The sequence below is a fragment of the Ictidomys tridecemlineatus genome, chromosome 2 (assembly GCF_052094955.1).
Source record: "Ictidomys tridecemlineatus isolate mIctTri1 chromosome 2, mIctTri1.hap1, whole genome shotgun sequence".
NCBI classification, from domain to species: Eukaryota; Metazoa; Chordata; class Mammalia; order Rodentia; family Sciuridae; genus Ictidomys; species Ictidomys tridecemlineatus.
The window spans coordinates 173,739,263-173,754,699 of record NC_135478.1 but is presented as its reverse complement, the minus strand read 5'-3'; the positions used below and the strand labels follow the sequence as shown (position 1 = coordinate 173,754,699).

The 15,437-nt window shown below is 35.3% G+C and overlaps 1 protein-coding gene across 1 annotated transcript in view; it reads left to right on the top strand.

Moving 5' to 3' along the window:
• Ccdc146 (coiled-coil domain containing 146) overlaps positions 1-15,437 on the top strand; it is a 131,790-nt gene that overhangs the window by 8,506 nt on the left and 107,847 nt on the right. The window lies entirely within an intron of this gene.

Below are 15,437 nucleotides of genomic sequence, written 5' to 3'. Positions count from 1 at the left end.
TGAGGCAAAAGGATCAGGAGTTTAAAGCCAGCCTCGGCAAAAGCAAGATGCTAAGCAACTCAGTGATACCCTATCTCTAAATAAAGTACAAAATAGGGCTAGGGGTGTGGCTCAGTAGTTGAGTGCTCCTGAGTTTTATCCCCAGTACCCGCCCCAGCAAATTTGAACTCAGTGAAAACACAACTTATCAAAATTTGTGGAATTTAGTAAAATCAGTGTTCAGAAGGAAACTTGTAGCCTTGAATGCATATATTAGAAAAGAAGAAAGATCCCAAGTTAAGTTTCTACCTTTGGAAATTGTATAAAGTAGAGGAAGTTAAATACAAAGTAAACTGAAGAAATTAACTAAGAAGTAGTTTGGAAAATCATTGAAACTAAAAATAGGAAATAAACTGAGAAAAATCTATAAAATGAAAAGTTAGTTCTTAGAAAAGGTCAATAAAGTAGGTAAGCCTCTAGCAGGGCAAACTAAGAAAAAAAGACAAGAACAGAATTACTTGTCTTTTTTACTGGAATCAGAAATGAAAGAGGTAACATAACCACAGAGCCATGGACATTAGAAAGATAATAAAGGAGTATTATGAACAACTTTGTATACACAGAGCTGGTAATCTGGATGAAATGACTCAGTTATTTGAAAGAGACAATCTACCAAAACTCACACAAGAAGAAATAGACAATCCAAATAGGCCTATATTTAGTAAGGAAATTGAGTAATAATTAACAACCTTCCCAAAAAGAACTCACAAGGCCCAGATGAGTTAACTCACTGATAAATCCTATCACATATTTAAGGATAAAATTATAGCAATTCTCTGCAACCTTTTTCAGAAGATAGAATCAAAGGGAATACTTTCTACCCATTCTTAGGCTAGCATTATCCTAATATCCAAACCAGGGCGAAGACATTAAGAAAAAAACTTATAGACCAATACGTCTTATGAATGTAGGTGCAAGTATCCTCAAAAATATTTTAACAAATATTCAGTCCAAAAGTTTTTAAAAAGAATAATGCACTGATACCAAGTAGGATTTATCCTAGGTATGCAATGCCAATTTGACATTTAATAATTCATTCATTCATTCATTACATCCATAGGCTAAAAAACAGAAAGCCATATGATTGTATCAAAAGAAAAAAATTAATTTGAAAAGATTCTACATCCACTCATGATTAAAAAGAAAAAACTCTCAGTAAACAAGGACTAGAAGGGCACTTTCTCAACTTGATAAAGAATATCTGTAAGAAAGCTTACAGCTAATGTTACGCTTCAAGGTGAAAAATTAAAAACGTTCCAACCAAAATCAAGAACAAGTTAAAAATGTTCTGTCTCATTACTCCTTTCCAGTATTTTTCTGGAAGTCCTAGATGATAATAATAAAATAAGAAAGATAAATAAATGGCATAGAGATTAAGAAGGAAGAAATAAAATTATGTTGCAGATGACTTGGATTGTCTATGTAGAAAATCTGAAAAAGATCAACAAAAAACCTAGAGCTAATAACCAATAATGACTTATTTTCAGGAAACAAGGTTAATATACAAAAAGTTAATCAAATTGCTACATAACAGCAATGAACAAGTGGAATTTGAAATAAAAAACAAAATACTGTTTGTATTAGAACCCCTCAAGATGAAATGATTATGTATAGATAAAACAAAAAGTGTACAAGATCAATATGAGAAAATATAAAATTCTGCTGACAAAAGCAAAGAAAAACTAAATGAATGGAGAAATAGTCCATGTTCATGAACAGGAAAATTCAATATTATCAAGATGTAACTTCTTCCCAAATTTATCTATAGACTCAATGTAATCTCAAAACCTCAGCAACTTACTTTGTGGATTTAAATAAATTCACTCTGAAGCTTAACACAGAGAAACAAAGACCCAGAATACCCAACACAACATTAAAGGAAAAGCACAACTGTCCAACTGATACAACACTTGCTTTAACACCAATAATGAAGACTGCACTATTAGCAAAACAACAGATAAGTAAATCAATAAAACAGAATAGAGAGTCCAGAAATAGACTCAAATAAATATAGTCAACTGATCTTTGACAATAAGCATTACATTGGGGATTGGAATGGAATAGTGCTGGAACAACTGGAAATCCACAAGAAAGAAAAATTAAATCTAGACACAGATCTTAACATTCTTTACAAAAATTAATTTACCATGGTTCGTAGGCCTAAAAAAAATGCAAAACTAGAAAAGTTATAGAAAATGTAGGAAAACACTTAGATTACTTTGGGCTTGATGAAGATGCTTTAGATACACTCCAAAGGTATGATTATAAAAGAAATAATTGATAACCTGGACCTTGTTAAAATTAAAAATGTCTGTAAAAAGCAATGAATGTGAAGAGAATTAGAAAGTCCAGACAGAGAAAATATTTGCGACAAAAAGTACTATCGTTCAAAAGATATAAAGTATTTTTAAAATTCAATAACAAAAGATTTTTTAAACATATTTTTAGTTATATATGGACATAATATCTTTATTTTAATTATTTATTTTTATGTGGTACTGAGGATTAAACCCAGTACCTCACATATTGGAGCAAATACTCTACCACTGAGCTACAACCCCAGCCCCACAAAAGATTTAAATGACCAGATACCTTAAAAGACACCTCACTGAAGAAGATATATAGATGGCAACTAAACATGTGAAAAGATGCTCAGCATAATAAATGGAAATGCAAATTAAAACCTTAAGGTACTATATACATACATTGGAATATCTACAATTGAAAATACAACTCTATGTATTGGCAAGGATGTAGAGCAGTGGAAATCCTTGCACATTTCTGGTGGGACTAAAAAAAGGTACAATCTCTAAAATTAAATAATAAAATAAACACATTTACCATATAACCCAGAAATTTACTCCTTTGCAGTACCCAAGAGAAATTAAAATAGCCACATGAAGACTTGTACTTTAATGTTCTTGACTTATAATAGCCCCAAACTGTAAATAAACAAATCAAATGTTAATCAGCTGTCAAATGGAAAATAAATTGTGACATTGGTGTACAATGGAATTGAACTCAGCAATAGAAAGAATTAAATATTGATAATCACAACAATGTAGGCAAATTTCAAGGTACACTAGGTGGTAGAAGTCAGACATTATGATTCTGTTTTAGTTTAGGCTGCTATAACAAAGTACCGTAGACTGGATGACTTATAAACAACAGAAATTTATTTCTCACAGTTCTGGAAGTTGGCAGTCCAAGATGAGAGCACCATCATAGTCAGGTTCAGGTGGGGACCCTCTTGCAGATTTCAGACTGCCAACTTCTCATTGTATCCTCACATGGCAGAAAGAAAGCCAAATGGCTCTCGGGCCTCTCTTTAAGGCCACCAATCCCATTCATGAAGGCTCCACCCATATGACCTGTTACCCTTAAAAGGCCCTCATCTTTTACATCACATTAAGATTTTATATTAACATATGAATTTGGGGAGACACACACATTCACTTCATCACAGATTCTATTTATTTGAACTTTAAGAAAATGCAAAACTATTGGTGGTTCTCAAGTTCCTGGGATGAAGAGGAGGGACAGGAGTAGAAGGGAGTAGGATGGGAGACTGACTGTAAAGGAACACAAACTTTTTAGAGCAATGGAAATGTTTGTGATAGTGATGGCAACATTTATAAAAAAAAACTCATCAAATCATATACTTAAAATCTTGACTTTTATTGTACATAAATTATATCTCAATAAAGCTGTTTTTTTTAATTCAATTCCTGATTTCTTGTTCCTATCCTCCTATTGGGATAAGACCTAAATTGGGGTCGTTAAATAGCCTATGATTTCAGGTTGGTTGTCTGGTCAGTGGTTGGTATCTGACCACACTGACCTCTTCTGAGATTGTTATCCATCTGGAACTTGGAAAAGGGTCTCCATGATGGCCTCCTCTGAAAAATCTGTACCCCCATCTGGTTCTCAAAGCTTCCTGAAGCAGTGTTCTTACATCATAACTTCAATGGCTCTTGGAGTATAGTGCTCCCAACCTCTCCTCTCCCAAACCACTTTGTGACCTTTCTTGGGCCCTCTCTGCCTAAATACACTGTTTCACTTTGTTACATGAAGGGATAAGAGTGGCAATGGCTCTGGAAAGTAACTACTGTACTAAGTGCAACTGGGAAAGGAGGCGCATTATCTCCTCGCTATTCTTGAATGTCTAAGTTCTACCTTTCTTTCCCAAGACTTGTTCTGGATAAACATAGTAGTTCCCTCAGAGGCTCATGCCAGCTTATTTTCTCACTCCTCTCCCATTTCCCACTTCAGAGATTTGTTTAATTCTTATTTTTAATTTCCTCTTCTAATGTAAAGGTAGAAAAGCCATCTTCATAAATACTCTTATAATCCTCTAATTAATAGACTTTTGGCTTTAGAAGAAGAAATTGAGTAAAGGATGCTACCAAAGGAGAGGAAGAGTAAAATGGAGATCTTTCTAGGACCAGTGAAAAACTGAGACAAGGAAATACTTATACAACCAAATCAGGGGACTGTAAAACTTGTACACATGGAAAACGAAGAGGAAACTTCTTATTGTCTAAAGTGGCTCTTCCCCTGATTCAAAGTTGACGTGCATTCGTTTAAGAAAAAAATGTGTTGCTCCCTTTCTCTTTCTCAAAAACTCAATGTCCTCTCCAGTCTTTCTTATCCTACATTTAAATATTTTACAGTGGGATTTGAAGATCAGGACCTCCAAGGACAAATGGACAAATTTATACTGGAGAGAACCAATTATCATTTCTAGCTTACCTATTAGTGAAATCTTTGTTCCAGCTCCAGACTGACTTCTGTTTATTTGTTCCCCATCAAAATAAGATAAAGAACATTATATATGAAACAAAAGAATGAGGCAGTGGTGAGAGGGAGCTAACATTTTGTTGAGGACCATAAACTGGGCTCTGCACTGAGACATCATGTGCATTGTCCCATTTAATCTTTACAACTCTTAAATCATCTTATGGTTTAGGAAATAGCCATTCAGAGGATGAATATCTTGCCCAGGATCACACAGGAAGGGGAGAAATGAGTTTGCAGGCTGTATCACTGAACTTCAAAATAGTCATTTCAGGGCATGAACAGTGGTGCATGACTGTAATCCCAGCAACTTGGAAGGCTGAGGCAGGAAGTTCACAAGTTCAAAGACAGCCTCAGCAATTTAGCAATACCCTAAGCAACTTAGTGAGACCCTGTCTCAAAATAAAAAATAAAAAGGGCTGAGGATGTGGCTCAGTGGTTAAATACTCATGGGTTCAGTCCCTGGTATTCACCCCCCCACCCCCCCCAAAATAGTCATTTTTATTACCCCATGCTGCCATCCTGGTAGACTAAGTTAAAGCCACTAATTCCACTCTCAGATGAAGTCAGAGGAGGAGGTGGAAGAAGGAAGAAACCTGGAGAAGAACCTGGCTGCTGCAGCTGGGAAGCAGTGATCATTCATATTTCCTGAAGTTCTTTGCTAAGGAAACAGACCCATCTAGGTATAACATCCCTCCTAACTAGGTAATGAGGAAGAGAAAAGGGGAGCTGAAGGAACAGGTTTACAAAGTAATTTCTTAATTAGAAAATTCCATCAAAATAGAAGAAAGATCAGTGGAGTAGACAAAGGGGATGCAGGGAGAGGTAGGAGGGATGATATGATAAGGGAAGAACAGTGGAACGAATCTGACCTAATCTTCTTATGTACATATATAAATATACCACAGTGAATCACACCATTATGTATATCCACAAGACCCTAACTAAAAATAAACAACAAAAAAATTATTAGTAAATAGCAGAACCCAGTATAGAGGAAAAGTAACAGTGGGAGAGAGGAGGGAAGAGAAAGGAAAGTACTGAGGACTGAATTGGAGCAAATTATATTCCATGCTTTTATAATTATGTCAAAATGAATCTTAATGTTATGTATAACTAAAAGAATCAATTAAAAATAAAGGAGAAAACTATGAGATATCCCATTTATCTTCCTAAAGGTCCGCTGATTTTTCCTAAAAGTGATTTGTTCTCTCAAAAATGCCCTTTTGCCCCCGCACAGGCCCTGTTAAAATGGTATATAAGATGTAAATCCTAACTACCACCAGGAATCATATTTCTTAGTCAACTCCCATGTTATGTAAATAATTAAATCCATTTTTCTTGCTAAAAAAGATATATAGACTATTATTATAACATTATAAGTATACTTTCTGGTATTATTTTTAAAAATTCAAGCAAAAAGGATGGTGGAGTTTTTCAAATGTGTTATCTTCATAGCAAGATTGAGGAGTGGCCTATACAGCATGATGATTCTAAATTGCTCTCAAACTTGTAGAATCTCTGCTTCACAGACCTGGAAGAGTGTCAGCTGCAGACCTACTTGGGCATTCCAAACCTCCTACGGGATTTGGAACTCTTAGCCTCTGCTCACTACTAAATTATGTGGAAACTTTTAAGGGAACTGATAGGGCCTTTCAGGCACTCTGAATTTCTGAAGCCTGACGGGACTTGCAGAAGGACTGTAAATTATTGCAGATATGAAACCAGTGTTTCTTGCCACACTGTGTATATGTGAAGCCTTTCCTTTTGTTTGCAACTATAGCAACAAGCTCTATGGTCCATTGTTTTGCTCAGCTCACTCTTAACCACCTCTTGGCTGCCTAATCATCACTGCTCTACCAGAATTAATTTGAATTTGATTGACTTACACTATGTTGGCTTGCTTTGCTAAAGGAGTCCCAACCCTGTACTGTTTCAGTGTCAGGTGTTGGATTCCATCAGCCTGCCTTTACCCTTGCTCTTTAGCTAAGACCCAAGAGAGAGAGTCTTAAAGGTAATAGAATGTAAAAAAGCTAGGGATTTGAGATATAGTTTGAATAAATACTTCTATTTATTGTTGCATGATCTTGGGTACAGGTACATCCTTCACCCTTTCTGATTTCAGTTTTCTGAAAAAATGGAGATAATTCTTGTGGTATATGTTTATTGTTAGGATTATGTGAAATAATATGAAGGAAAGCTTTGTTTAAATTGTAAGAGCTATATAATATTGTTAATAGGTACACAGCAGGTCACCACTGGGCAGGGATGCCTTCATGTTGACAAGGGTCATCAGGAATATACGTTAGAGACAAAATCATATCTGTTTCTATGACAATTCTGCCACATGTATGGTGTTTCTCTGTCATAACCCAACAATATGTTATGTCTACTCAGAAATGACTAATTCAGAGCTTGTTTTGGCTATGTAGGTTTCAAAGAAAAAAACGGAAAAATACATAACCTTTGAAAAGAAGGTGAACTTTTCTTGGATCTGTGCTTGGAACACAGTGGGAGAGGGCATAGGGAGGCAAGAGGATAGTGCATAGAAGAACCAGGATCGAGTGCACTGAGCATGCTTCCCTTCCAGGGAGGGGGCTTTACCCTGTTATAGAGCTTTGGGTTCTCCATGGTTGTGGGCAAGTAACAGATTCCTCATTGGTTGTACATGCACATAATTTAGGATTGAACTGTTTAATATATGTAAACATTTAATGGCTATATGTGCACTTAGAGCTTCTTATCAGAGTTTTCCTTTCGTGTGTGTGTGTGTGTGTGTGTGTGTGTATTTAATTAAAGGTGGTCTTACCCAGATTGTTACTTGAACATTTCAATAATGAGACAAATTTTATCTCTACATACCTACTGCTAGAGTTTTCGTTCTTTCTTTTTTTAACCTGTGCCTGAATAGTTTTGCTTTTTACAAAACCATTTTTTTTGAGAGTATATTTTCTTCCCTTTTTTCTTTTCTTTTTTGAACAGAAAAGAAGTTGTGGTTTGGTTTATCAGATCTTTCAGAAAACCTCTTAGCATCTCTTTTTTAACACACGTATCTATATCTTCAAAAATGTTTCAAGCCTAATTTTGTCTTCCTATAGTAAGAATTAGTCTTAGAACAAAGTATCTAGATATGAATAAATGCAGTACATTTATCTGTTGCATTTAGGACTGCCAAGTTGGTAGTATCTGCTATTATTGTCCATTGAGTGGATCTGAGGCATGCCTCATGTCAGATTGGTTGTCCAGTATTCTAAGCCTATTATATTGTGGGCCAGAGTGCTCTTAAAATAGGCCTTCAATGGAGACTTTTAATATTATATAAGAAATATACATAAGAACACAAACCATATACTGACAGGATTGAGATGCATTGTTAAACATTTTTTGAAATCCTGTTCCAACATTTCTGTCTTTAAAAATATATTAGGAAACTGAAACAAAATAAATAAATAAATAAATAAATTGAAATGTCCTAGAGTTCTTCCTTCCTCCAAGAGGTTTGACTCTGAATCACTGTAGAAACAGTCACGCAGCTAACCTTCTACAGAAGTGGGCTGCTGGGATTCACATGCAATTCTGTTTCAGGGCAGTTAGAAGAATTAAATTACAATGACGAATGATCAGGTTGCATGTAGACATAGGAGAGAAACAGAACATATTTAACTTTTAAATTATACTTTGTTGTTTCTAAAATGAGCAAAATGTGTTCTTGTCCAGCGACAAGTGATATCGAAAGACTGTGGTTTCTTACAACATCTTCCTTGGAGCATTGCCATCTCACCGTAAGAAAGTCACATTGTTTGTGTATCCTGACCTGTTTTCTGGAGCATGTGTTATTTGTTTTTTGTACATACTCCTCGAAACTATCAAGAAAAATCTTTGGAGTTCAAAATCAAAACAAAATGATGATTGTCCAGGTTTAGTTTTAAAGAAGAGGAAGTAGTGGTGTGTCTTACAAAACAAGGCCTTCCCTGTAATGCCTATTGCTTAATTATTCTGTGGGAAGCTTCCTACTTTGGCTTTTAATTTAACCCCTAGATGAAGTGTGAAGAATAGGGGAGCTAGATGGGACCAAACCTTGATAGTTAGCTCCCTTTCTCCTTCACTGGCCTTTTACTTCTGTGTGTATCAAAAGCATGTGTGTGGGCTGGGGCAATAGCTCGGTGATAGAGCACCTGCCTCAGCACCACATAAATAAATAAAGGTATTGTGTCCAACTTAAAAAAAAAAAAAAAAGCATGTGTGTGGAAGCTTGGTTCATGTCCTCCACTTTCTGGAAGGCCTTATCAGACCATGTCCTCTTTTCAGACTCCTGCAGCATTGTCTCAACTCAGGAGCTCATCCTAGAGTCTTCTAGCAGTGGCGCCCCTGCAAGTGCATCCTGCATGGCTACTGGCCTCTCCAGTCCACACCTTCCTGGCACCTATTTCAGTTATAAATTTTTGAAGTTTATGTTTCTGATTCTTGATTAATTTCCAGCAGTCTGCAAGCTCCCTGAGGCCAGGGCCCTTGTCTGGTCTTACTCACCACAGGATCTTTCTCTTACAGCACAGTGGTTGGTTCCCAGCCTCTACACTGTCTCCTTGCCTCCAGATTCACATTCTTTCCAACCCATTCCTCTTGGTGTCACCAGTATCTTTACAACACAGGTTAACTCCTCTCTGAAAAAAAAAAAAGTGATGGCTTCCAAGACCCCCAGATGAAAGTCTAAATTCCAGGCTGCAACTGATTGGTTTTTTGTTGTTGTTTGTTAGCTTTATCTACCTGCCTAAGAACATTGCTTTTTCTATGGGCTTATTTTACCTTAACTCGTATGACAAAACTAATTATTTCCCTGCCTTGATTCTTCTTTAGATGATAAGTTGTTTGCATATTTGTAGATTCTTGGTCTTTAATAGACATTTGCTTCATTGATTTATGTATTCTGGACATATAAGTCTCTAGAATCACTACACCTGATAGCTGTGTAGTTTTTCCCACATCAAGAATTCAAGGCATTTTATAAAAATTTTCTAGTTTATATCACTGTAGCCTGAAAATGTATTTTTGTCCTGTTGGTTTATTCATAGCTGTCAATCATATTGCCTGCAGCATGGTAGTATTAACACAATGGATTTTGCAATCCTATCTTAACTAATCCTTGAATATTTTCTGTTTTACCCATTAAACTTTGTTATCCACTTAAGTCTTTTCCTTCCTATTATTTAATTAGCTTAATTAGTGATTTAGGTCTAACAGAGACTTTTATATTTGTCTCTATTATGTTTTCTTACTTTCCCACTCACTTTTACTTTCTTCTTTCTTTCTTTTAACCACTCTACTGAAGTATGATTGACATATAAAAAGTTGTACATAAACCCAACAACTATGTATAACTATAAAGCTCTAATTTTTTATTGAAAAGCTATACATAGCCAGATATGGATGCACATGCCTGTAATCCCAGCAACTTGGGAGACGGAAACAGGAGGATTGTAAATTTGAGGCCAGTCTGGGAACTTAGTAAGATCCTGTCAGAAAATAAACAAAAAGGACTGGGGATGTGGCTCAGTGGTAGAGCATCCTGGGTTCAGTCTCCAGTACCACACACACACTAAGCTGTACATATTTCATGGGCACACGTCAATGAGTTTGGGCACAAGAATAGACCCATGAAACCATCATTATTACCAATGACACGAGTACATTTATTATCTTCCAAGGTTTCCTCCTGGCCTTTTTATTATTGTTGTTATTGTAGGTATAGTTATACAGTATTGTTAACCATGGACACTATGATAAATAGTTGATTTCCAGGATGTATTTATCTTGCATAACCATTCCCTTCAACCACCACTTCTCAGTTTCTCCCTGTCACAAGTACTGGCAACCACCATCCTATTCTATGAGTGTGACCATTTTAGATTCCACTCATGAGATGATATAGTATTTGTATTTGACTTCACATAACCTCTGCTTTATGCATGATGTTATAAATGCCAGAATCCCCTCTTTTAGAGGTTGAATAGTGTTCCATTATGAAAAATACCACATTTTCTTTATTACTCATCTGTTAAGACATTGAGTTGATGCTATAACTTGGCTACTGTGAATAGCACTGCATTGAACATGAATACTGATAAATCTTTAAAATCTTTATTTCAATTCTTTTGGCTGTGTACCAAGAAGTAATATTTCTGGATAATAAAGCACTTTCATTTTTAATTTTTTTGAGACGCCTCCATACTGTTTTCCATAACATCTTCACCGATTTACATTGCTACCAACAGTGTACAAGAATCCTCTTTCTTTCCTATTATCTTCAATACTTATCTTTTGTTTTTGTATTGTATTAAGTAGCCATCCTAATAAATGTGAGTCTATAACTCATTGTAGTTTTCATTTCCAAAATAACTTGTGATGTTGAGCATCTGTTCTTGTATCCATTGGCCATGTCTACATCTTGAAAAAATATCTGTTCAGATCCTCTGTCTAGTTTTTCAATCACATTTTGCTTTTGCTTTTCTCTGTGTTGCTGTTCAGTTTTATAAATTCCTGGCATATTTTGGATATTAATGCCTTATTGGATATATAGTTTGCAAATCTTTTCTCATTTCACAAGTTGCCATTTCATTTTATTGGTTATTTCCTTTGCGGTGCAGAAACTTTTTAGTCTGATGTAATTCCACTTGTTTATTTTTTCTGTTGTTGCTTGTGCTTTGGTGTCCTATCCAAAAACTCATTGCCAAGACCAACATCAAGGAACTCTTCCCCTATGTTCTCTTCTAGGAGCTCTCTAGTTTCAGATCTTAAATATTTAATCTGTTTTGTTGTTGCTGCTGTCCTCTGTGTTTTTTTCCAATTCTTTAAAACATTTAATACATTTGAGTTAATTTTTATTAATAGTATAGATAATGGTATAGTTTTATTCTCTGGCACATGGATATCCAGTTTCCCCAACACAATTGATTGATGAGATTCTCCTTTGTCATTTTGAAATCTTGGTGTCCTTCTTGAATATTGGTTGCCTGTATATACATAGGTTCATCTCTGAGCTCTTTGTTCTGTTCCATTGGTCTATGTTAAAAATGTTTTTAATATTTAAATGTTTAAATTTATGCCTAAGTGCATTATAGTAGTTATGATCTATTTTTTAATGCCACTACCATATTATTTTGATTGCTGTAGATTTGTACTGTAATTTGAAATCAGGAAGTATGATGCTTCCAGCTTTTTTCTTCTTGCTCAGGGTTGCTTTGGTTAGTCAGGATTTTTTATGATTCCATAAGGATTTTAGGATTTTTCTTCTATTTTTTGGAAAAAGTGCATTGGAATTTTGACAGGGATTGCACTGAATGTGAAGATTACTTTGGGTAATGTGGATACTTTAACTATTAATTCTTGTGATCCATGAACATGAGATTTCTTTCTTTTTATTTATGTTTTCATAATTTCTTTCATCACTGTTTTTAAAAAATAGTTCTCAATGTACAGCCCTTTCAAGTCTTTGGTTAAATTTATGCCTAAATATTTTATTCTAAGGGCTGAAGTTTGTCTGATAATGTCTATCAGAACCATGTTAAAGTGTCTTTTAGTTGTTTCACTATGTGAAATGCTATACCTGTTCTAAATATTTAGAATGTTTCAAGACAATAGAAATTGAAAACTTCAGCAAATTTAGAAATTTTTCCAAATTCAATATAGTAACCATATTTTGTTGGCCAGGTAAGCTGTACCATATTTAAAGGTACAGTGCTTTGATTACCTCAACCTTGGCTTTCAAAGCTAATTTTAATTATCAAGGTTCCAGGAGACTTTAAAATGCATTTTAAGGGAAATAGATATACTTTGCAACACTTTTATAATAGCAAAAAACTGGAAATGGCTGGGTCCAAATTAGTGGCAATGATGACAGTAATGGCAGCAGTGTCAGCAGAAGTAGTAGGGGAAGCTCCAACCATCATGTTCATGCTTTTTATGAGGACAGCTCTGGGACCCAACGTGGGAGGCAGGTTCCCAGAACTTGTCCATGTGGCATTGCACATTAAGGACAGGAACTGCTGGCACTCAGGCAGAATATTTTTTAGTAAATTATCACAAAATAAAAGCAAACACATGGAGGATGCAATAAAGCATATCAGGGAGTTCCTAAGAATTCATCATAGTTTAAAAATCATCAGTTTTGAAAACGGCTACAGCATTACAAATCAAATATCCATGTATCCATGCTTAGAAATAAAAATGAAATTTAAATGGCATTGCATTTGACAAAAGAAAGAAAGAAAGAAAGAAAGAAAGAAAGAAAGAAAGAAACACTTTTCATGTGAAGCTTTGACTAAACCAAGAATTTTATTTTTACTTTGTCATTGAACATATACCAATAGAATGCATAGGGAGCGTTTTGGTGTAAATACTAAGCATAAAGCCATATATAGATTCTTGCATAGTCTCCACAAGTTACATGGGATGTCACAGGAAACATTAAAATGAATATTGAATAAATTTACCTTTTTTTTTTTTATTGGTTGTTCAAAACATTACAGAGCTCAAGACATATCATCTTTCATACATTCGACTCAATTGGGTTTTGAACTCCCCAAATACATAATACAGACTCACTTCTGTTACATACTCACATTTTTACATAATGGCATATTAGTGACTGTTGTATTCTGCTACCTTTCCTATCCCCTACTATCCCCCCTCCCCTCCCCTCCCCTCCCAACATCCCTCTCTACCTTCTCTGCTGTTGTTCAATTCTCTCCCCTTTTTTTCCCCCCACCCCCTTGCCCCTCATAACCTCTTATTATTTTGTGTATCACTGAAGGTCTCCTACCATTTCCATATGTTTTCCCTTCTCTCTTCCTTTCTCTCCCCCCATTCGTCTTAGTTTACTGTTAGTCTTTTCCTCATGCTCTTCCTTCCTGTTCTATTCTTAGTGGCTCTCTTTATATCAAAGAAGACATTTGACATTTGTTTTTTAGGGCTTGGCTAGCTTCACTTAGCATAATCTGCTCTAATGCCATCCATTTCCCTGCAAATTCTATGATTTTGTCGTTTCTTAGTGCTGCATAATACTCCATTGTGTATAGCTGCCACAATTTTTTTATCCACTCATCTATTGAAGGGCATCTAGGTTGGTTCCACAGTCTAGCTATTGTGAATTGTGCTGCTATAATCATTGATGTGGCCGTATCCGTATAGTGTGCTCTTTTAAGGTCCTCAGGGAATAGTCCAAGAAGGGCAATAGCTGGGTCAAATGGTGGATCCATTCCCAGCTTTCCCAGGAATCTCCATACTGCTTTCCAAATTGGCCTCACCATTTTGCAGTCCCACCAGCAGTGAACAAGTGTGCCCTTTTCCTCACATCCTCGCCAACACTTATTGTTGTTTGACTTCGTAATGGCTGCCAATCTTACAGGAGTGAAATGGTATCTTAGGGTGGTTTTGAATTTAAAATGAATATTGAATAAATTTACCTTTAAAAAGAAGTTCACACATGAAACTGACTCGTATTTTAGAAAAATTGTTCTATGGGACTTAACAGCTCTAAGTGTTATGAATTTTGAAATGATTTTTAGAAATTTATCCAAATACTGTCACAGCCTGTAAATTCTCTTAATAATTCCAGCAACAGATGCATCTGCAAGGAAAAGTCTTTTCAAAATTAAAAATTGCCAAAAATTGTTGGTTATCTTGTATTTCCCAAGAGCAACTGACATCACTTTCAATTAGGTCAACTGAAAATGAAGTTGCACAAAGTATTAATGGGGAAATACTAAATGAATTTGCAGAAAAGTGAGCCAGAAAAATCTTATGATTAATCAAAATATCATTATTATTCATTTTATTATAGAAAATTATGACACCAAAAGTGTTTTCTGCTGATTTGTAAGTTTGGGTTGTTGTGTCTCACTAGCACCCCTATTACATTTCATGGGTAATATTTTTAAAGGAAAATTTTACATTTTGGTAATTTTCATATTACATTTCCCTTGCTTTTTATCAGGGAGCCCCAAATTTCCTTTTTTGCCCTGGGCCCTGCAAATTATGTAAGTAGCCTGCCAATATTATTTGGGGAAGGAAAATTTTCAAAGCTGTCAATAGCAATTGAGCACAGCAATCACACAAGAACTTCAGTTTTGCTCCTCTGAAACTTTACTTTTGGACTAACTTTCTAATAAATTGAAGAAATCATTGTTACTTCATTGGTTTAGCATTTTATTTCTGAAAAATCAAGGAAATTTTTTGCAGTTGGCAATATTATTTGGTCATCGGAAGAGTAGCCAACCTTGTTTGTCCCATTAATGTGTTTTTTGCACACATTCCTGTGTGTTATTTGCCAGGTGTTGAAGCTCCATGGAAAAATAAATATAATTTCTGTTGTAAATAATTCATTTAGAAAGACAAATGAAAAATAATAATAGATTATAATACAGTACTTTAAGGGTGGCCACAAAAGTGTGCACGGGTGATTATAGTGGTATCAGAAAGTAAAATGTAAGTAACCCAATGGGATAGCTGGAAAGGTCCCTGCCAACATGTTTCAAGAATGTCTAGGCTGGAATGGACTTGCATTCTTATTGGAATCCTTTTGTTTTTATGCTTAAATGTGGAGCAGA